Below are 25,378 nucleotides of genomic sequence, written 5' to 3'. Positions count from 1 at the left end.
TGGATTATCTCGCAATTTGTTGTTCTTACGCTTCATTTCGAACACTTCGTGTGTTAGAGTTACTTTTTGGGTGCAGCTTTAATAGAGAAACGCCATCTCAAAATCGGTCCAAATGGTTGATTGACAATATCAAGGAAAGCCTATGACTTTTCCCAGAGGTGGGACCGCATCTTTTCCTGATGTATTTTAGCTTCATATGTACACATGGCATGATTTAAAATCGGAAGATATATTAGCTTAAATCTAATGTGGGGCACCATCAAATGATGCACTTCGAAGCAACGTGAATGAGATGTAGTGACGAGGGTCTGCAATTTTGAAGGAAATGAACCCTGCCTTGTTTCTACTCCAATGCAGTGCACTTGAGGTCGGGGTAAAATGAAGCTGATGTGGTAACCAGACATTATAAACGGAGTCTCATCGTAAATAACGAAAGCACAAAACAAATGATGAATTGGTTCAATTCCTGCTATTGTCAGTCAATTTGCTCAAATTAAGAAATTACCTGAGTTATATTATTTTTATGTGTGTCATAAATTTTATTTGTGTATATCTCTTTCCTTTTGTTTTCTGCCTTCCGACCTGACCCTCTATCTGTCTCTGTGGACGTGAGTTGAAGAAATAAATTTACAATCAATGGAAATAAACTGATGGAAAATATTTAACTTTTGAAGTCGCTTAAAATAATAAAAAAAAGTTAACATAACGAAAACATTAACAGTCAACTGAGACACCACTATCATAGTCAGCAGTTTACCAGATACGCAAACCGAACCAGACTGTGGAATTTCTCAGGCAGCAACGTCCGACTTGGGAAACCAAATGTAGGAACGTCATAATCAAGCCAGATGTCCACATGTAGAGTCATCAATCCAAACGAAATAGGCCTTAGATTATCTAAGTGCTGTGCACTACTGTCAGCGACGCTGGAACTAATGGACAGTTAGAATTTTCAGCTGGCAAATCAGATAACAGAGATCATGTAACGAGATCACAACATCCATCCATTTATCCATTCATCTATCCGTGGATTCACCCATCCAGTGATCCATCAAACCATCAATCTTTCCATCCAAACATACGTGTGTTTGCTCGTTACTCCACCCACCCATCCATCCATCCATCCATCCACCCATCTATCCATCCGTCCATCCGTCCGTCCGTCCATCCATGAAGCCATCCATCCATCCATGAATCCATCCATCCATCCATAGACCCATCCATCCATTCATCACCTGTCTATCGTCCTGCCAATATACTAGTCTGAAGGTTCATCCTCGATGTTTTCACCCATTCACACATTAAACCGTCTGGACACACAGCCACGCATGTAAGCACCTAGATACCCATCCGTATATTCATCCTTCCATCCATCCATCCTTGAATCCATCCATCAATCCATGTTTCCAGCCATCCATCCATCCATCCAACCATCCATCTGTCAGATTGTCTGTCCGTCTGTCGACCAGTTGATTCATTCACCCTTTTCCCACGTGTCCATTCGTCGAACTATCCATTGTCCACTGTCTATCCGCCGCCCATCTATCCGTCTATCATCCGTCCATTCATCTATCCATTTATTTGACTGTCTGTCTCTCTGTCTGTTTCCCTGTCTGTCTCTCTATTTATGTATGTGTATATGTATGTATGCATGTACGTATGTATGCATGTATGTATGTGTGTATGTATCTATCTATCTATCGATCGATCCATTTGTTTTCTCTTTGTCCCAGAATAATCCCCGTTTTCCCTGAACTCAGGCAGTTCTCCTTGACGTTGGGCCAGTACACCCAGATGATCAATCCAATAACTGCCAATCGCTTTTATAAACAGACGTTTCAAACATTTTTTTTTTCAGCGCTGGTACGTGCTGACTGCTTGTTTTGTCTGTATTTTCGGCCTAAATATTGATATTGTCCAAGACATGATACCAAATCCATTGAACAGGGATCCGATGTCGCGGTTTTCGGTCACAAATCAAAATACGTCAAATATATGCTTATCGGGAGATGACTTGGCTTATAAAGAGCTGTCAGGAAGGACAATTAAAAGTATAAAGAAATGCGGAAGTTTTAGTTACCACACATACAACCCCAAACCAAGTAATTTATATCGTATGTAACTGCAGATAAACCGATGACGTACTCGTATGTTCCTGCTCTTTTACCCATCCTTGTTTCTAGAAAATTGCATGTTTTTATAGGTATGTGTAACAATCCAGTCTAAGGCAAATAGCATTTTACATATGTGATGTGTTCAATTTCAGGTCTTTGTCGGTGAAATGTGCTTGACTTGATTGTGCTCTGAAGTGATAAATTTCGGGGTTTTTTTTCTGTTGATCTGTACTGAAAAGCATCAATGGATCTTAGGAATATATTGCCTCTAGATGGAGTACTGTGGAGACAATGGAAAATTAATCAAATAATATATCAGGTGTTGCAAAAGTTTTATGTTGTCTTAATCGGATAGTTGTTGAGATTTTGAATGTATTTATGCAGCAAACGCAATGAAAAATAATCTATTATTACGGTGACCGGAATCTTTGATTTATTGTAAGGTAGGCCTTATTCGGATAAAGCTGTAATGAAATCAGTAGCTTGCTGATTCTGCCAGTACTCAAACTGAGTGACAGTTGGAAAGTTATTTCTGAGGGACAGCTGCTTAATGACACTCTCGAATTTGGTCATTGTCGATTTGTGCTGCATTTTTATTAGAGGGGACAACGCTGGGCTTTGTTCCGCACTGTCGGATAGACATCAGTTGTATAACTGTACTGGAAACAGTTTGGTTAACGGTGCAGCCAGTTTTGTATCATATGCATCTTTCCTAGCATATTTTCAATAAGCAGTGTCTTCAGCCAGCTCCCCCGAAAACGTGAAAATAATTAGGTTGACTAATTAAACTCCTGGCATCTGTAATGTTGGTGTCATTAAGACGTAAACAAGCTGAATCTTTTGCAGTTCTGCGTTAGGGAGGGTACGAATATTTATAGAGCATATTCCGCCTCTTCGTTTTTGTTTGGTTTTCATCATCAAGCACAGCCTCTATGATGGGTCGGCGGACGATGGGTCTGATCAATCGATTTAGTATGTTGTATTGCTTTCCTGGCCCACTCTTTAACATGACAGTCGGCCGGCATTGCAGCTTTTGTTTGCTGAAACCATTCAGCATGTTTGTCGCTGCTGCAGGCATGCCCAGCAGCAACCTTCATTGAAGCAACGTTGACTCCCCTGCTTGATGTTAATGGCAGAGTGACGTTTGGCGGAATGGACAGTATTGTCATATGGCAGGATTGTAGTTTAGAGCTTCTGATTGAGAAAAAAAATGCTTCTGATGATGGTCTACACGTCCTCCTGAATCTGCAATGTTGAGTTGCAATGATGTTTAAAAACCTATCTAATCTGACACGGTAGTTGAGTCACAAAACACAATTGAAGTAATCCTCAGTGCGAACGAGAGATTTCATCCCGGGAACATCTGGTGTGTTCATCACTGCCATTGGTGTCACGGTGGATTTATCTGTAGGAGATAGGTTATGAAGGACGATATCAAATTAGTTTTCATCTCCTATTTTCTTAACAACTGCTACAAAGACAAGCATTACTTTCAAGACTAGCGCAGATTAAGTGGACATTTCATCCACTGCCCTCCTTCCAAGTAACAATCAGCATGTTCTGAACCGTTAGCTGGTGTTGCGTGGTAGGTCATAATCTGCAGTTTTCTTATCCGTGTTTCACCTGAGTTTTCCTGGGTTTCAAGGTCAATTTTGAGGACACTGAGTGCAAATCCTTGCATATTGTATAACGCTGCACGACCACATCTTGTTGGTCGTGCTTTTGCGATGATATAACGTATGCCCAGGGATAGCTTTCTTTTCTGCCTGTTGCATTGCTCATAAGGTGTGATTCCCTCATGTATGAGCATGATAAATTCTTATTTATATTGGTGTGCCACAGGTCTCACAGATCTTGTACACTCTGCCAAATGTCTGTTGCGACTGCTTAGAAAAGTTGGTAACACTAGCTGTCGTTTGCATTTTCATTGCATTGGTGGGCTCTAGTGGTGCTTACATTTTAACTTATTCACTAGCTTGACGTTGGCCGATACAAATATCTCTCCTGTTGGAAATTTCAGGGTGCCTAGCCCATTGTTGCTTGGGGAATAATGTGTAGTGCAGACGATGCAAAGGCGGCAGATTTTCCACCATAAACATAATTGGCCAACTAAATTGTGCATTTATTTTCAGAACAGGCGGCATTTTTTTCCATAATTCCCTATCCAGATGGATTAATCGAATATAAATTCAACTACCATCACACTGTTGACGTTAGCATGGTCCTAGGATTACAAGGCGATTGAGAATTCCACTGCGCCAGTCAGTTTCAATTCTATTCCCGCTGCCTCAGAAAAGCAGCCATCATGATCAAGGAACCCATACTCCCCGGACATACTCTTTTCAAGCTTCATCCGTCAGGGGAAAAATACAAAGTTTCAGGCTACGTACGAAGTGACTGAAGAAAGCTTGTTTCCTGCTGCCATCAAATTTGAAATGGACCAGTCTTTTATTAAGCTGAACTTTCTCTCCACCCTAGCTATAACTGTAACATTACATATCGCACCCTGTCCTTTCCTTCTCGATGCATGGTATGCTTTGTCTACATAGCGCTCAAGACACAAGGCTTTTCGCTGTGTACTAATACATGTGACAATAATAGATCGATTCAAAACAAATCATACGTAGACAAATAGAAACTATGAGCAGAAATATGCCACTGGGTCCTTGGAGCCTGCACCGGTATACATTATGATCATGATGATCAAAAAATTCAATATCCTGATCCGATCTCCCATTCCCCACGTATCCGTTGATCCGTTTAGCCCCAAAGCTACATTTAATTTTTTCTTGAAATCACTCAAGGCTACTGCGTCAACAACGTCCGTGGTAATGAACTCCACAGATACACCACACTCTGGGCGAAGAAATTTCCCCTCACCTCAGCTCTACATGATTTACCCCTCATCTTTAAATTATGACCCCGAGTTCTGGAGTCTCCCACCATCAGGGACAGTCTTCCTCATTCTAAACTGCCTAATCTGTTATGGTGAGATATTCCGATGATTGGAACCGGGGTATTTCCAAAATAATTTGGAAAACAAATCTCAAAATGTTCAAACAGCCAGTATAGTGGAAAATCATGGAAGCTGGCGCGAAGGATTTTGTTTTGCGCTGCTAAATGTCTGTGAAAAATGGTGAGAATTCAGTGCCCATGCCGCTTTGCCCTGGAGAAGCTTCTGGCGAGCTGACTTCTTGAACGGCCACCATCAACATGGAGTATATGCACATAAATTGCTATTGGGGAGGGAGTTCCAGAATTTTGAACCAGCGAATGTGAATGAACGGTGAGAATTTTCCAAAACGGGGTGGAATGTGGCTTGAAGGGGAGCCCCAAGGTATGGGATCTCCATGTTTCTCTTACAGTTGTCTTCCGAGATGCTAATGGTCTTGGGTTTCAATGATGTGGCCTGAGGAGGCTTGGTGAATTATTGCAATGCATAGTAAAAATGATTCACACTGCTGCTTCGGTGGTGTGATTTTTATTTTCTGCAGCATCGCCATGTCTGCAAATATTAGCTTGAAAGCAGGAAAAAAAAGGTCATTTTTGCTTTGTGGACAATGCTGCTGCCATTTCACCGTTCGATGTATCATTATTAGAGGTAGGCCTGTTTTAAGTTGCTAAAAGTTTTCCATGATCAGATTCCAAATGAAATGTTGTTTCTAACTGGCGCAAATAAACGCAGTCGGTAGGTATATTTTCCCAACAATTGGTTAGATGACCGATTGAATTGTTTGCCTTCATTCACTGTTGTAAACATTTTAGTGAAATGTCATATTCTTTATTAATTCACCCTTTTTTTGCTACAATTCTTTCAGCGGATAAAAAAAATCCAGTTTAATTATTTATTACACTAGCTGTAACATAAACTTGTGGTCATATGTGCATATTAATATTAATAAAGTCTATCTGCTTTCAATGTTCTGGCAACTCAGATTTTAACATTCTTTTCTATTTTGCCTAAAATGATGCACAATACTATTATTGCGTATTTATAAATTTTGTTGGAATGTTGTGTATTTCTTGTTCCCTGTGACTAATGAGGCTTTCAACATTCCCCTTACGAAATCGTGAAACAATTGAATATTTGATCCACAGGCATCCATGAATCCGTTTTTTTTATTTGAAATTCAGTAGCTTTCCTCCAAATCCCTGTTCGCTTTAAGGTGAAAGTGTTAGTGACCCTGTCCATTTCATCGTGGCAGCTAGGGATTCTTAACTATGATACAGACTTGATCGCATATGATGAGCTCTGAACGCTCATTGAAGACAATTTCCATCTATTTGTTATCAGTCTGTCATATTACTTCAGAGAACTCCGTGGTAGTAAAGTTATGCTTCATCTCATTTCTAATCCTCTTTCGCAATGCATCCAAAGACCACCTTTCAGTTGGGCCAGAATTTTAAAGATATATTGAGATTAAAGTGATCAAAAAATCTTCTTATTATAGGTGAATGGAAAACAAATCAAGCCATATGACTCGTTTCAATTGCTGAAAATTCACAATTAATTTCTCGCATATCTATCTCATTTAGAAAGGAAGGAGCAACATTTGGTCATGTTGGAGCCGACATATTGAGCTGCATAGCAAGAAAATAACATGAAGATGTTGAATTCAGTAAATAAATGACACGCATCGACAAATTGCACTATCTGGCACCAGACGAACATAATTTGCAAAGTGAGGTAGATGGTCTAAATTATTGTAATGTCTGATGCATTTACCTGGCTTTCGACGACCATAATTTGCCGTATTGAAAACTGAACATCAGCGGGGTGAAAATGGCTGGAGTGGGACGGGCCAAGATTTTGATGTAATGGTGTCTATGATCGAACGGCATCCTCTTTCAATATTATGAATCATGTCGCAATCTGGAGATCTTCTGCATTTCTGGTAATTTCCCTATGTCTATTTTAGTTGATTTCCGTCACCATGCTGGCCCACGGGACTTTTTGCGAAACTGGGCAACTTCTCCTAAGAACATAAGAACATAAGAAATAGAAGCAGGAGTAGGCCATCGAGCCCTCGCGCCTGCCCCGCCATTCAACAAGATTATGGCTGATCTGATAGTGGTTTAGTTGCATTTACCCACCTGCTCCCCATAACCCTTAATTCCCTTATTGATCAGAAATTTATCCACCTGTGACTTAAACACATTTAACGAGGTAGCCTCCGCTGCTTCAACGGGCAGAGAATTCCAAAGTTTCTCTATCCTCTGAGAGAAGAAGTTCCTTCTCAACTCTGTTGCAAATTGGCTCCCCCTTATTGTGAGGCTGTGCCCTCCAGTTCTTGTTTCCTTTCTAAGTGGAAATATGTCTCTACCCTGTCTAACCCATTCGTTCTCTTTTATGCCATAAGATCCCCCCTCAGCCTTCTAAACTGCAACGAGTACAGGCCCAATCTACTCAATCTCCCCTCATAAGCTAATCCCCTCACCTCCTTTATCAACCTGGTGAACCTTGTCTGTATTCCCTCCAAGGCCAATACATCCTTCGCAAATAAGGAGGCCAAAAATGCACACCGTACTCTAGTTGTGGCCTTGCACAATTGCAGCAAGACCTCCCCGTTTTTACATTCCAGCCCCCTCGTGATAAAGGCCAACATTCCATCCACCTTCTTGATCACTTGCTGCACCTGCAAACTGAGTTTTAGCGATTCCTGGACAAGGACCCCCAGGTCCCTCTGTACAATAGCATGCTGTAATTTTTCACCATTTAAATAATATTCCATTTTGTTATTATTCCTTCCAAAGTGGATAACCTCACACTTGCCAACATTACACTCCATCTGTCAGATCATCTCCCACTCACTCAGCCTATCAAAATACCTCTGCGTCCTCCACGCAATTTGCTTTCCCACTCATCTTTGTGTCACCAACAAACTTAATTACCCTACATTCGGACCCTTCCTCCAGATGGTCCATGTATATGGTAAACAGTTGAGGCCCCAGCACCGATCCCTGCAGCACGCCACTAGTCACCGACTGCCAACCGGAAAAAAATACCGATTTATTCCATTTATTACCTCCAGTAATGATACTTATTGGTCATAAAGATTTCCATTTTATTTTTTGTTACTTTCAGAATTTTGATGTGATTTTTATTTAACTCTATGTACATTGTCCTGCATTTCTGTGTAGCCCAATGCAAATTTTCGTCATACAAGGAAACGATTCAAACCTCTCTCTCTCTCACTCACTTAATATTCGCTGCTACATCCATGATCGCATGGCAATTGCTCCCAATCTTTAAAAAAAATGTAAGCGCAGAGCAGGCTATGCATTTTGAGACGAAGTGGCTGGATTGCAGTGCTCCAATACATTTTGTAGTTCATTGGGTGTCTGTTTCTGCTCCTTCCAATAAACAGCAAACGGTCATGTCGTGTAAGGGTGACGATGAGTTGAGTATGGCTTGTTTTGATAGAATGAGAGATCACTCCTCCAATGTGGATCTTTGTGACATCACGATAATTTAGATTGGGACTAATTATGTTAATTCCCACCACCACACTTCTTCTCACAACATGAGCCAAAAAAAAACAACTGCATGTTGCAGTGTATCACTTGTTCGAGAAAGCCCTCCAACCAAAGTGTGTCTGTTGTTTCTGCCTCGCCCGATTTGTATGCTACTAAATGTACATGTTACTCCATATGTATTGGTGCACAAGGAGAGCCTGCGGAATTCATCCCACTCTCGTCTCACTCAGTAATCTGCTCACTATCCATGACTAATAGCTCTGCAATATTCGCCGTGATATCTCCCTTCGACATTGTTATGCACTCTACTTGTGGCTGCTGGTTTTGCTTCTCCCATGGCTGCATATTTGTTCGTTAAGGACACGTAGTTGGCAGTTCCAATGCTGCTGGTTAATTGCATTTAAAGGGGCAGCAGCGACATGGGGAAATGTCCTAAGAAGCAGTCAGTAGATTGTGGTGTTGAAAAGTTATTTTAATTTGGATATAATTACGAGTGTGTCAATCAAATCTAGGTTATTTAAAAGATTGCTGATTGGCATACTGGCATCGTTAATCAGATGCTGACAATTATGAATGTATGTGTTTTGGCACCATCATTTCGTTGTTATAAACACAATTTTCAGGAACACTTTTGAACTAAATGTATGCACAAACAGCCCTTCAGATCCAGTACAAAATTGTGCAATGGAAACTACCATTTGTTCAAAATGAAAACCATTCAGAAGAGTTCCGCTAAATGTGATAGAACTTAGAGAAGGAAGATATGTTGAAAATCGTTGGCTGAGCATGGGTTAGATTGTTTTGTCCAAACCGTAGCAACATGTGTCAATAGTGTTTTCAATGTTTTCAGCACTGTGAAAAGATATTTGTCAACATTTTTGAAAAGAAGAAGCAAATTATTCACGTTCAGATACAATAGCGCACAGCAAAACACTTCATCCAGCAGATAATGGTTGAGAGCGATCCCACAGTGCAAAGTATCATTAAGGAGGGAGGGTCTTTTAAAATAATTAACGGAATTTAGGCGCCGATGCCGAGGTCACCATTGTTCGTCAATAGTTGTCCTTGAGAATATGCTCGTGATTTTCTTTCTGAACCGCAGCGCTCTGTCAGATATAACAATGTCTACAGTATTAACAGGGGTGGGGGTTTATTGGATTATGACCTGGCGACAGATAAGGACGATTATATATTTCCAAGAGAGTATGGTGACTGACAGGTGATAGTGCTCTCCACGTGTCTGTTTCAGTTTTCTTTCAAGATGGTAGAACTCGTGGGATTGGATATTGCAGTTTCTGGTTCTTTAGCGAGATCATGCAGAGCATCTCGGGATAAGAACAAAGAACAAAGAACAACACAGCGCAGGAAACAGGCCCTTCGCCGCGCCGCCATTTTAACGTTCAGTGAGTGCCTAATTCCAATCCTTCTTCTGCCTATGACCTTTGTCTATGCCTCCTGGACTCCACAATAAAGGTGTGCAAATTTGGAGAATTTTATGTGCAAATGTAACGCACAGCTGCTACAATTTGTCAGTGGTGGAGGAAGGGAATATTCGCAAGTTGCTTTTCATGGCTGCTGTCGAACAACTTCAGTTCAGAACTGTTTAGTATTGAAATGGAGAAATACTGCAGACACTGGCAGCACTAAGGATTTTGCAAAACTTTTCAGTAAATTTCAAAATGGTAACATGCCAATTAGCCCTGGACATGAAAAGCTAAATAATGGCACAGTGGCACAATGATTACCGTTGCTGCCTCACAACGCCAGAGAACTGAGTTCAACTGCAGCATCAGGTGACTATCGTCTGCGAGGTGTTGACGCATTTTTCCCGTGTCTGCATGGGATTTCGCCAAGTGTGTCGCCTTTCACCCATTCTCAAAGGTTGTCTGGATTATGTTAATTCGGCGCACAATATTGCACCTTAACGTCAGGAGACAAAATGGGTAAAAACATGGGTTTACTGGTTAAAGGCTTGGGTGGGATTGTTTTTGTGCAGGACGAATGGCTCAATGCCCTCCTTCTAACTCTGTGAGAGCCAGCTTTTATTTATGAGATAATACATGATAAATATATGGATGCCTTGCTGAAACTATACTAAACTACGCATAGAATATTGGTATCCCTTTCGATGTTTTTTTTTCTCTATGAAAGGACATACTAGTATTGGAGACACTCCACAAAACCTTCACTAGGTTGATCCAGGATATTCTGGATTCTTGTATGAAGTTGAGATGTGTCGATTATGCCAGTACTCATTGGATTTTTGTTAAATGAAAGGCGACCTTCTTAAAATCTTTGCGATTGACTTTGAATTGACAAGTAAATGCTGAGTGTTTACTGTTTTCCTTTGTGGTGGAGTATTGGAGAAACAGGCAGAATCTCAAAGAAAACTATCAAAAAACAAAGATCAAAAACAATGACATCTTAGGAATAGGCCCTTCGGCCCTGTAGGCTGCACCGACCATACTGCCTGACTGAACTAAAACTCTCTACCCCTCCGGGGACCTCTAATCACATCCTATTCATGTACTTATTCATATCGTCAATTTAAGTCAGCGAAGACGAGGGATTTCATCTGTCACATGCCCATGAATCCGTGGCATTTTTACAGTGGGTGGCTAAATCACTTCGCAGGTTCAAGGCTGAGTAGGCTTTTTTTTAAGCAATAAGTAAGTCAAAGTTTATCAGAATAAAGCGGACAGGAAGAGTTAACGATTATTATATCAGATCAACAATGAACTCATTCAATGGCAGAACACAATTAATTGGAGGAATGAGCTACGTCTGCCCCTCCATCTTATGGTCATATGGATTTGTGGTGTTATCGTTATAAAATAGTACGTTGCATGTGTCTTCTTTTCCCAAAGAACTGTATGCTACCCAGCGCATCCTGGCAGAAAATGAATCTCTGTTCCAGAAAGATTTCAAAAATGCGGAGGCGAAAGGTTTGAATAGACGTATAGAAAATAAGTTGACAAGGCGCTGAAACCGGATGAAATGCATCCAATGATTGTGGCGGAGAATGGCAATTTTAAGAGGGCAGGCCATAGTTAACCAGCCTTTCCCAAACTTAGTATCATGCATGGAAATTTGACCTTACCTACCCACCATAAGCAAGACACAGTGCTACAGAACAATTCCTTATTGTCTGGGTGAGTGCAGCTCCACTAACATTCAATAAGTGTTATAGAATCCCAAACAGACAAAACTGTTTGATTGGTACAAACACTCTGTCCCTTCGTCGACATCTAAAAAAATGTACTGCAAGATCTCACCAAGGCACCCACCAAATCCATTACGACTGTCAGCTTGAAAAACAAGGACAGCAGACTTTCATAGAATTCTACAGTGCAGAAAGAGGCCATTCAAGTCTGCTCCGACAACAATTCAACGCAGGCCCGATCTGCAAAGCCCCATGTATTTATTCTAGCTAGTTCCCCTGACACTAAGAGGCAATATAGCATGGCCAGTCCAACGAACCCACACATCTTTGTCTGTGGGAGGAAACCGGAACACCCGGATCAAATCCACAAAGAAACTGGGAGAATGTGTAAGCTCCACGCAGATGCAGTCCGGGAATCGTACAGGGGTCCCTGGCGATGTGAGGCAACAATGCCAACCACTGTGCCCATAGGTGCGCCATCATATGAGTCTTCCCCTTCAAGTCACTCAACTTAATTCATTGTCACGCATTTACTGCCGCAGGATCAAAATTCTGGAATTCCATCCCCAACAGCACCGTGGCCATACCTATAGCACGGAAACTGCATCGATTCAATGTGTCAGTTGACTGTTAGCTCGCTGTTAACACGATAGCACTAGTCAGTGACTCCCACATCGTTGAAGACAAAGGTTTTTTTTTAATAGTCACCTTTGCGAAGAATGGTAGGAATAAGCATTTAATTAAATTCGAAAAAAAATACAGGTGTTTGCATTACAGGAGGATCTGCATGTCCAGTATCCGAGTCACTGAGTTCCTAAGCTGTTTCAACAATTGAATGGAAGGAAACTTAAATGCTGGTGTTCTTGGCAAACGAAATAAATAAATAAATAAAAGTAGAAGCACTCTGCTGCACGTGAGGCACGATGTAAAGTGTTGTGTACAGTATCGGTCTCGCATAATTTCAGAGACCAAATCACTCCAGGCATTTCTAGGCTACTGTCCTTTATATTGCGGAGGTTTAGACAAATTGTAAATGTTTGTTATGGAGTTGACATGGGTGACACTGTGACACAATGGTTAGCACTTTTGCCTTAAAGTGCCGAAGACCCGAGTTCAGTTATGGCCTTGCTTGAATGTCTGCGTACATTTGCACTGTATGGTTCATATGGAATGAGAGACCGTCTTTTTGAAATATATACAATCTTGGCAGGGGGCGGGGAGTAGATGCTGAACACATGTCGCCCCTTGTGGACGTGATTGGAACTCGGGGACACAGTTTGAAAGTACACTGACTCGCTATTAGGATGTTGAAGAGGACGTCATGTGATTTTTTTTGAATGGTTTAAAACCGGAGGGACACGATGAACAGGCAGAAGAATGGTAGAAAGCCATGCGGCTCGTATGCAGAGCAGGTGCGGACCTGAATTGCCAAATGGGCGCTATCATCGACACAACATTGCTATGATTCTTTAATGCCGTGACGGCAGCTATGCACAAAGTTCAAGCTGTTGCGGATCCAGCGTGTATTACAGTTCCAGCACTACATCGCTGCTTTTCTGTTCAATGCCACATATTATCAAGGCCAGAATTCCGTATCATCTGTTTATCACCATCCTCAATGACATATACTCAAAAGTCTGTCCTTTTTTTAACCTTTTTGAATATCCTCCCGTTTCTTGAGCATTCTTTGGATGTGTTTGCCCTCCCAAAATCATTACCTCACCATTTCCAAATTTTAATTCAATTGCCAATTGATCAGCCAGTCAATAAAACCATTGATTTAAATGTGGTGACACAAAGCATCCCGTCCAATTGCCGTGACATCTGGGAATTTCCCCTTAGTTTTATTTCGAATATCTAGAGACAATAGGGAGAAACTTAAGAAGAAAAGTTAACAACCGACTGAAACAATACGAACTGAACCTTTTTTTTTCTTTGCATAGCAATCTATAGTCAACATGTCTCAGCAGGCGCATGATGGATTCTAATCAATATCCACATTGTCCCATTGATCTATCGCGCTATGGATTCCTTTATGAGTGAGACCAGCAAAAATATATGAACTTTCTAGCTCAATTCTTACGTTTTTTGAATGATATCGCTCTCTGATTTGTGAATTTACTGTCCCACTAGGGCAATGCTTTACCGGGTCCATCAGGCTCCCTACGTCTATATGCTGGCTCAAAGATATCTCAATTGCTTAGTTAGAAAACCAGCGCCATAACCGATCATTGGCCGGTTATAATATCGGCTTACTGATAAAAGAGGAACAAAATTGTATCTCTGTTCTCTTACTCATAACAGCTGCAGGAGAAATGAATACAATATTAAAATAATCAGCAGGAATACATGTCCAGCGAGAATCGCCCGTATTCAATAGGAACACAAATGCTCAGCATTGCTCTTCACTGTATGTTTTTAAGAAGCAGTGCCACTCATCACTTTGTATTGTCTCTCAGAAACAAAATAAAAACTAATGTCTACCAAAATGGTATGACATTTATTTATTATTCATGTCTATCGGTTGACACAGATCGAATGAGAAGCTGGACAGACAGTTGAATAGACAGAAAAAAGGGACAGAAAAAAAAGGTTGGTTGTTGGTGGGGTAAGATTATCCAACTCAGGAGATTCATATATGGTTCACAGTCATTGCATTGTGTTCAAAACAATTTTGAAACAGTAAAACATGCCAGTATCTTGTTAATTCCTCTGTTAATTAGCACATTCTGAATTTACTGCAGTCTTTTATAAGGGCGATAAGCCTTGTCAAAGAGAATCCTTCACTAACATGCATCTACTTGCAGAGAAATTGCAGGAGATTCAGCAAGTATTAAATATCATGTAATTTAATCAAATTTTATGAAAATTAAAACGTGTGTTTCTTAGCTTCACAGCAAAAAAAACATGTTGAACAAAACTGTGTGCTAAGTGTACCCAATGGCTTCAGTTATCTAGGTGGCAGCGTCTCGTAGTGAATGTATCAAAGCGGATGCTTCTACCCATGTGTGCTTCCTCCAGCGTTTAGAATTAACTCCCTTTTAACATGGAGAAAAAAACATTCAGAACACAGCGCAATTGTCGAGCAAGGCAATGGACGAGTTAGGTACATTCACGAACGTACACCGCATATATCGTAATTATTTTATCCCGTATTCGCATAGATATGCAACAGAGAAAAAAAAAGTTTCTTCTTGTAGACAATGTCTGCTAATTTCGTTTTCCGGAAAATGAATTAGATGCTTTGTTCCATCGTAACAGTAGGACTCATCATATTACAGTGATTTCATTGCACTTCCTGGTCTTACTTCTCCTTTCTTAGCCGAATCATAGGAAACAGCTGCGGACTGGCAACACTTCAATCAGGGATGCTGGGGGAACGACTAATTCCTGGAAAAAAATACGTGAATTCCTTGGGAGGATGATTAAACTCTGCGTTCCTTTGTGGATCAGTGAGTATGGATTGCATGTCTTTATGTTTACTGCTCAGAGAGGGAGCTTTTTAATCAACATAAATATTTTAAAGGGGACACAAAACTCTTACAAATCAATTGTGGGGTTAAGGTTAGGCCAGTGCTTCGCGAATCTACATACTCCAGTCACTTGTTGGATTTCCATCACTCATTTTACGTTTGCAGAGGAAATATAGTGGTGATCCTGGATGTTTAGAGTGTTTAAATGGTTAAATGATAAGGACATGTGCCAACAAGCGATACTTTTTTGCCCTCTAAGAGATTAAAAATAAAACAAGATTTACGGTTGATTTAATTGAAATAAGAACATAAGAACATAAGAAATAGGAGCAGGAGTAGGCCATCTGGCCCTTCGAGCCTGCCCCGCCATTCAATAAGATCATGGCTGATCTGTCGTGGCTCAGTTCCACTTTCCCGCCCTCTCCCCATAACCCTTAATCCCCTCTCTTATCAAAAACCCATCAACCCGCTTCTTAAAAATATTTAGCGAGGCAGCCTCCACCACTTCAACGGGCAGAGAATTCCAGAGATTCACCACCCTTTGAGTGAAGAAGTTCCTCCTCAACTCCGTTCTGAACCGCCCCCCCTTTATCTTGAGGCTGTGCCCCCTAGTCCTACTGTCTTTTTTGAGCGGGAAGAGTCTTTCCACCTCTATCCTATCCATCCCATTCATCATCTTATACGTCTCAATGAGATCTCCCCTCATTCTTCTAAACTCTAACGAGTACAAGCCTAGTTTATTCAGCCTCTCCTCATAGCTCAACCCCCTCAACTCCGGTATCAGCCTAGTAAACCTCCTCTGCACTCCCTCCAAGGCCAAAATATCCTTGCGCAGGTGCGGCGCCCAAAACTGCACACAGTACTCCAGCTGCGGCCTCACCAATGCCCTATACAGCTGCGGCAAGACCTCCCTACTTTTATATTCAATCCCCCTCGCTATGAAGGCCAGCATCCCATTCGCCTTCCTGACCACCTGCTGCACCTGCAGGCTGGGTTTTTGCGACTCATGCACAAGGACCCCGAGGTCCCTCTGCACCGTCGCCTGCTGCAGTTTTTCGCCACGTAAGTATGTTGCTGATACTGCGCGGTATTGCAACGGGTAATATCATCAGCATCTGCAGGAATCTTGTTGGGGAGATTTGGACATGGGGTTCGCCTAAAACTCATAGCCAAAAGATTTAAGTTTGGAAACAGCTCTTAAAACAAGGGCACAATCTGTGTAACGTTCTCAAGCATAAAGGGCAATCTCTGTTGCATCGATCAGTTGTGGTAATCTTTGATGGAATGCTTTCTGAAAGGCAAGTGTACACGATAATGAGAGAGAGAGGAAGTAATAAAGAATAGAGCACTTAGTATAACATCTATGATTGATAAACACTGGAATCGTTACTAAGTATGTAATAAAACGGATGTAGACAGTCAAAATGCATGTGATCAGAGTAGAGGTTTCTTTGCGGTTTAAATACACCGTGTACATAAAGGAAATCCAGTAGGTGTGGAGTAATTGGATTTACATGAAAATTTTCAGCAGAGGCACGTTAAAACAAATCAAGAGCTCGTGATTTTTAAGAGTAAGGCATTAGAACAGATAAAACGATTTTGTAATTGAAGTACATTAAGGAATTTGTAAAACCTACACGTTTCAAATTGGATCACTTTAAATTGTTGGGTTGCCGCGAGATGATTTCTGGGATTCAATTAATTTCAAAAGGATATTAAAGTTACATCGGGAGATGCGTGTTCTCGCGAACTCTTTTCAAATTTGCAAAATTGCTCAGAAACATAATGCAATCAATACTAATGTATAAGAAACTGACCGAAATATGCTGGTTATATGTCAGCTGGGCATAATTTTGGCTGCTGAAATAGAAACTAAGAACATTACCCAAATAGAAAAAGAAAGCGAATGCTAAGACACACAGGCGATCCTAGTGTCCTGCTATATTAATTACAACAAGTAATATGGCAAGCAAAAACATTCTTGTTCTTCATTTCAATGGGATTGAAAAATAAACTTATGGAATCTGGTTATAACTACACAGTCTGTTAGGGCGACAACACTAACTGCTCTGGGGAATCGCTGTGTCTCCATTGTTAGAGAGGGCGCATTTGGCATCCATTATGAGAAAGCTCTCTGAGCTGAATTTGGATTTAAGCTGTTGTTTTGCAGCAAAATGTTGACTAAGTTGCATCAACTTGGCTTGCAATATTAAAGTCACTCGGATTAAACGTGTATCATATTTCACCTGAGTGAAATTAGTACAGCATAAATGGTTTTCTATGAAAGTCCTAGATGATGAGCAATCCCTTCTTCAAAAATCGTTAATCTTTGGTTTATGCAATAAAAGTAAATATTGTGACTTGTGCCTTTAAATACATTCACAAATAAGAGATGTTCGTAAAGAAAGTCCGAGGAGTTAATATAATTTATCTGAGTAGATTTAGAACGAGATGACAAATGAGAGGCAGAATCAATGATCTTTTTTTCTAGTGTTCGTCAGTGACCAGAAGAATCACTGTGTGAGTTTTGGCTATTCCTTATACTTAATTGATTTAGATGATGGAATACAACATTCTCAACTTTGTTAATGTCTTTAAACTAGGTTGCAATGGCAGTGGTGAGGCACATGCAGAATTAATGAGAAGTGATTCAGACAAGTAGAGTGAGTTGGGGAATGCATCGCAGATGCACTATAATGTGGATGAGTGTGGAGTCATCCACATTGGTAAGGGGAAAACGGCAAAACGTGATTAAAATGAAGCTAGGTTAGTAAATGGTGATGTGAAAAGCGTCGTCCTTTCACAATGATCATTGAATGCAAGCGTGCAGGTACAGTATACAATTGGGATGATGAAATGTACGTGTGTCTTCATTGAAAGATCCGTTGAGCACAGTAACAAGTTCCCTTATTGCAGTTGAGAAGGGCATTGGTGTAACCAACTTAGAGTATTGTGTGAAGAACTTACTAAAGAACAAATGTACTTTCTTCAGATGGATTACCAACTTGCTCCCTGCCATATCAGCCTTGAGACATGACGAGAAATTTGGTTGACTAGGCTTGCATTCATGGTTGTTTAGATGAATAAAAGAGGAACCCACTGAAACAATTAAAATTCTAATCAGGCAGAACTGTATCCGGAGGATATATTTTATTGGTAATGTGGCCCAAAACATGGCGTCGCAGATACAAGAATTACCATTTCGGATTGAGATGAGCAGAACCTTCACCATCAAGGTTTTGCAATCAGTGGAACTCTCTGCCACAGAAGATTAGGGAGTTCAGTTCACAGAATGTAGTTAAGAGTGAAACACGTTGATTTCTCGACTTTAAAGTTGTCAGTGGGCTTTGGGAAAGAGCCAGTGTATGGCAATGAGATATAGCATCAGTATTTATCGGGCTGAAAGCAGAGCTGGTGCGAGCGTAGAATAGTGTACTATTGTCCCGATGTTGCTACGTTGGTTTTCATTGACTTTGGCCCACAATGGGATTAAGTCTAATGAGGAACATAATACAGCGTGGAGAGGAAGCCTCTCACAAATAAATGATTACCGAAATTCAGAACAATCAAGTAACCAAATAGGTGAAGTTGCTCATATATAGTACGTTATTTCCGCCTGGTATATCACTATTTAGCTATTTCAAGGATCATGTATTTAGATGGAAAATTAACAAATATCTCACCAAATGGTGGGAAAAAAATCGAGAGACGAATGACACAGCTAGTGCTTTCAATATATTGCCCTGGCAAACATATCATAGCTTTGAATTATTGAAGCAGCTTAGTTTACATCATCAAATGAAATTGCATGTTGATCACATTCATACTTTCAGAGCGAAACGAGGATGTTCCTTTAGCAACCACAGATCAGTGGGAAAAAATCGTATAGAGTCCTAAAGCATTCAGCAGGGAATTCAGAAAGTAAGTCCTCAAAGAAAATGCATAATAAATTTGCAACACACTCTGACATAGTTACTCTGGTGAGTTTAGCCAAGTGGAAGTTTCAGGACTGAGATCGATTGATAACAAGTTAAAATATTTAGGAGCGTCAAGACAACCCAGTGACGTTGAACTGACATGTAAATAAATATCATATGTTTGAATGACGCAACTGACAGAATCGCTTCAGCTCTATCCGAACCTTACTCCAAATTTACCTAAGCTAATAGTATTCCATGTCCTGGCTAAATCCAAGCTATGATAAATGCTGGATTACTCAACTGATTATTGACATATTATTCATTTTATTCATGTTATTTCATAGTTCGTCTCCATGTGGCCTTCGCACAGATAACACACGGTGAGTGTACATTAGAAGTAATATTAATGACTGCTTGACACACCTTTACATAATTGTACTGTTGATAGTGTAACTGAAGGGTTGCAATACGACAAGCTTTAGCTTCAAAGCCTTGGGCAGACTAGTTTGTCATCTAATAAATAAATCTGGAACGTTCCTCTATTTACATTAACTGTGAACACACCCCAATGTGTTTCATAAATTACATTCCAGCGACAATTGTTTGCTCAGATACTAACAATTGACTTGTTAAAGATACTTGTACAAACGTCATGCAAATTCGCCTCCACTGCTCTTTAATAAGTAGTTGTTCACAATCCGCTAAGTTACTTTTATTTTTGTTTGTCGAAACTAACGCAATGCTCTTTTAATTAGGAACTTAGAGGTGAGTAAAATGTATTCATTCATCCCATAGGTGAACGTCTCTTCACTTAGGTCTTGCTTGATAGGTCTTTTGAAGCATATGCTGTCGTAACTCCTGTCAAGAGAAAAAAAGTTGCCTCTTTTCCGTTAAAAAAAGGTTGATAATTGTAGTAAAGGTAATGCAAGTAATAATACTAATCCTTACCAACAACTTCACCTTCCTCATCACCATTACGAACGCTATCATTATAGAAAAAAGCATGACGACGATTATAATAGAAACATCGAATCATAAAATGCAGAAGAGGCTTTTCGGCCATCAAATCTGCACCGACTGACAGTGAAAATGCTAAAGTAAAGGCATATTTATAATGCTTAATTAACGAACTGTTATCAACCTGTATTCTTCAGCTGACCTAACGAAGCCAACTTTATCTGTGAGTCCATCATTCGGAGTTTTCCTAACTGGCGAGAAGGTGCGCCTAATCTGTCGCTGTCAGTGTCCCACCACGAGAATCCATTACTATGCAAATTGGGAAGCTGGCCCGAAATGGTACCGAGATGTTAACAAAGGAGATTGTGAAAATCATCTTGATTTTGTGGCAAGCCCGAGCTATGAGGGGAATTATACATGTGCATGTTTAATCCTGGAGCTTGCAAATTGGAACATGTCCATGAAGAGCAATCCAGTCCCGCTACTAATTCGAGGTAAGCATTGAAAAGTAATGGACATTTGAATTCGCTGGATTTATTATGTTTTCTCGAAGGAGGTGTGCCATTTGCCCCAGGACACATTGATTTGAAACAAGCTGCGCAAATCAGATTATATGTATTTTCAATTACCTTTTTTTTTGTGGTCGGTTTGGTCGTCGTGCTCTAGTCGGGAGGTTGGGTACATTGCCAATGTCCTGAGCCACGATGCACGTGGGACAACTCTCCAGTTGCAGCTCCGGAAAACACTTCTTTCGGAGTAACATCTGCGTCTGAAGATGCTGACAAGCATAAGCGAGACTGAGATTATCATGACAGCACGCACGGACAGTGTGTCACACCACAGGCCAATACTCCACTGGCAGAAGAAAATGGGTGACCATCAAGCATTGAAAAAAAGGTAGTGCAGGAACGCCGTGTGGTAATTCTCATGCAAAACAATATACCGCATTGGATGATGTTAAGTGGTAAAGTCTTCCCGGGAAAAAGCAGGAAAAGCCCAAATCGTTACACAACATTTCGCCCTACTGCAGGGTCTCGGAATGATATGGTTACGGTGGGTTAAATTCAAAAGAAAACTGATAAACATGTACGTTGCCGACACGACACTACCGGATGGTATGTTACCTCTCTCTTGCTAGGGTTATGGATGTTTCAGAACAACTCCCTCCAGAGTATTCTGGAGGGAGCCGCAGGGAGGGGGGCGGTGGTGGTGGTGGGGGGGGGGGGGGGGGCGGTGGTGGGATGGGGAGTCATTGTGTAAGCATCAATACCAGTAACATGGAAAAAGAAAAGATGTGGTCCTAAAAGTGGAACGTGGTAACTTGGGAAATAAGTTGAAACTTTGGCTCTATTCGTATCCACGTATCCTCTCAGATCTGTTTAGATTTGTCAGCATTTCCTGTTCTTGTTTCAGATACTTGTAAGAGGGGTATTTGCATTTATCTGCAGCGATCAGTGTTGGGATGGAAACTGTTGGTTCTTTACCTCTATTGTAATGATTTAGAGGAAACGTACAAACGTTCTGAAACCAAATTTGAAGATGACAGGAAAATGGGTGGAAAGGCAAGTTTTAGAAGGGTTAAAAACAGTATACGATGAGTTATTGGTAGGTTGAGAAAGTGCACAGAAGTTGGCAAAATGAGTATAGTGCTTGATAATGTGAAGCTGTTCAAGTGGATAGGAGATTACTGGAACATCATTTAATTCGGGTAAAACAGCAGAAAGCAGCGAGACAAAATGAGCCAGGGAGATTTGCGGAAAGCTAACACACAGATACAGCAGTTGATGTGAAGTGCTAATGGGATGTTGGCCTTATTTCAAGGGAGTTGGCGTTGAAAACTAGAAACTGCAGTTGTACAAGGTACTGGAGAGACCTCCTCTGGAGTACCTAGGGTAGTTTTAGTTCTCTTATTGAAAGAAAGATTGTGTTTCTTTGGACGGAGTTCGCGGAAGGTTTGCTAGGATGAACTCTGGCATGGAGTGATTGTTTTATGAGCAAAGGTTAAACATGTTGGGACCCTATATATCGGAATTTAGAGAAAAAAATGAAGGGTGATCGCATAAAAAACGTAACAAAAACGTGTTTTGCGTTGCTGCTTAATGTCCCAAAGCACTACAAGCCTACAAAACACTGAAACGTCGTCTCTGTTGTAACAGATGGAAACGCCAACAGTCAATACGTGCACAGTAAGGTCTCACAAATAGAAACCAGATCAATGTTGGCCAGAACACCAGAAAGAACATAAATGATTGTCATGGAACTTGAGAGGGTAAATGCTGAGAAGATGTAACCCCTCATGGGAGTCCAGCCCAGAGGATATTGTCGAAAAATCAAGGGGCGAAATTTAGAAAAAAAAGGATAATTTATTCGCTCAGAGCACTGTGAATCTATGAAGCTCCTCGCCACAGAGAGCTCCGGAGATAGATCATTTTTGTATAGTCAACGCTCAGGTTGATTTTTGATCAATATGAGAATCGAGATATACGGTAAAAGAGCAGGGAAGTGCACGTGAGGAATTTTGGATCAGCCATGATCATATTGAATGCCAGAGCAATCTTGACAACCCAGAAGATTTCAAGTTATTATGGCCAAGCACGGCGCATGCTCAGTGGGCCTACTCTTATTCATGATTTCAAATCAGTTGATAGTCCCTAGACGGAATAAATATTGTAGTATTTGCTTTCCGTTATGTTCTTGAATGTGTCAGAACGATGAAATAGATGAATTCGTAATCGATGTTTTTTTGTAAAAGCTTGTGAATAGGAATGGATAACACTACTGAGCATTAAACTTTATGTTTTTTTTCGTGAATGGATAGTTGTGTAGAAGTATGACTGCATATAGGACGCCAAAATGTGCCATTCTGTGGATTTTTATCGTGCAATTACATATTAGGTTAAGCTATTACTTAACACTTTTAACTGACATTGACATTTTTATCCTGTTAATTCCTCCCCTCACCTCCCCGCCTCAACGGCACCACCTCCCCCAACCCCCCACCCACACCTCCCCTCCCATTCACGCCCAATAATGTTGCAGATACACCCCTGGCACCAAAAATCTTCAAGGCGCCAGCTTCTGATACAGGCTCAACTGGAGGAAAAGTTAACATAACATGTCATATCGAACTTCCTTTCACGGGGCGAACATTTTACTTGCACAAAAGTAAGGAAGGAACAGCTGTACAATCCCAGTATGTTTCAGGTGGTACTCAGACGGTAATCTTTATTGTCGACAATCAAAACGAACAATCCAATGGAAGTTACGTATGTCGATATCAAACTGACATTCTCGGACGCATAGTATATTCGCCATTCAGTGAAGATTGCAAGATGACTGTGAAAGGTATGTAGCAAAATGATAAACACATGTTTCAGTGTGCAAATTTCTCAACATCTGTCTCGTTGTAAAAACAAAAGCAGCATATTACTTTAACAACTAATAACATGTTAAAAAAAACCCACGCAAATGCCAATTGTCAGAGTTTGATCGATGTGAAGTATGCAAAAGAACGAACAGAAAGTAAATACTTTCTTCCATTTATATTTATTTGACTTTGGAAGCCTTCTATTGGAGAATGTTTTATGCAGAGAATAATGAGCAATGTTTTCTCCTCCACAGAATTTTATCACGCAGCTGTTCTGGTCCACGTTGCCTTAAGTGTATTTGTGTTCATTATTATGATTATGATCATCATTGAGCACTTTTCAAAATGTCAAGAAACCAGAAGGCAAGTCGCAAAATGAAATGTTTTCCCGTTTTTTGTTGACATAATTGTGTGGAGTTGCATGGAAATTAAGTATAATCTAGTCCTGCATAATGCAGCGTATGATAAATGACAATTCACCTTAGAAACTGGTGAACGTCTTGACTGTCTATATGTTCAACTCATTATCTATTGCATTATTTGTAAGTTGAGAAAAAAAATAAACATGTGTCAGCTTTTCATTTGGTTCACGGCGTGTGACAGCAAATCCATTGGGAACTTATAGAGATTGACAAGCAACAATTCCGTTCAATAAGAAAGCCTCTGTTTAAGTTAATGACTTTTTATGTCCAACAATAATGAGTGCTAACACATTGACTGGTCTTTTTTACGTTAGCATTTCTATTCTAAAACTTCAGTCTGGCGCCTGTAAAACGGAGCAGCAAAATCTGTGTATGCTGCAATTTTGACACGGGACTGGCCATTCTGGATACGCTCAGCTGGTTAGCAAAACAATGATAGATCAGAGGAAAGTTATCGTTTTAGATATTTGGCGTATGGAAAATGCCACTGCTGTAATGCAATATAAAATTAGTCGACACAGGATAGCATGCCTAAAGACTTCTATCTGTGACAAAGACCATGTGTCAATTACAGAAGCAAGGAACTAAACGGGGAGGAGGGAGATAAAGGAATTAAATGGAGAAGCTGCGAAAAACATGATTGATACTCAAGTGATTCACGAGAAACAGCGTAATAGTAGAATAACTTCAGAAACAACACATTGTTTTTTATAGCTCACCACATGCATGATATTTCAACAGGGATTAACGAATTGAGAAGACAAAATGCCTGCAAACTCTCGTTACTGAAAAAATCAGGACTGAAATCTCACTGGAGTGACTCTACGTTTGAACAGTTAAGCTACGTCTTTATTTTGCATATGGACAAACATTCATAGTCTGATCGTCAGCTCGTTATCTTCAGCCTTATCAATGCTATACGTTTTTCTGACATGTGCAACTCTCAGATGTTGAAATTTAACAATGAAAAATTAAAGGGAATATGGAGTTTTTTTTACGGAAGGTCAAAAACGATTTACAAAATAATTAGGAGGGATGTAGCTGAACATTTACGCATCCCCAGCTCAGGGCTCCTGCAAGGAAAACTACGTACAAAACACTTAAAAACAATAAATTCATGTAGGAAAACTCAAACAAATAAACAATGCAGTCTATAAGTTTGAAGTGATGCCAACTTGGTAATGTCATTGGATGAAGGTAATGTACAGCTTGAAATATGCATTGCAGCATGTAATAGGGCGAGAATACAAGGACAAACAAGTAGTTTGATTGCCTGCAATCCATCTGCCGCATTCACTGTCTCCACCACAAGTGAAAACAAAACAACATTGAGAATCATGCAAATGTTGTACCACAAATTATCAACGGTTCACAAAAAAAACCTTCATAAATGACACCATCTAGCGGCACGCATGAAAAGGGCTTGGAAATGCCAACGTCTGTCATAACACTTCCAAACCGAAAATCGAGCCAAAATGACTATAC

The sequence above is a fragment of the Carcharhinus amblyrhynchos genome, chromosome 7 (genome assembly GCF_965287045.1).
Source record: "Carcharhinus amblyrhynchos chromosome 7, sCarAmb.v2.hapA, whole genome shotgun sequence".
NCBI classification, from domain to species: domain Eukaryota; kingdom Metazoa; phylum Chordata; class Chondrichthyes; order Carcharhiniformes; family Carcharhinidae; genus Carcharhinus; species Carcharhinus amblyrhynchos.
This window is presented reverse-complemented; position numbering follows the sequence as displayed.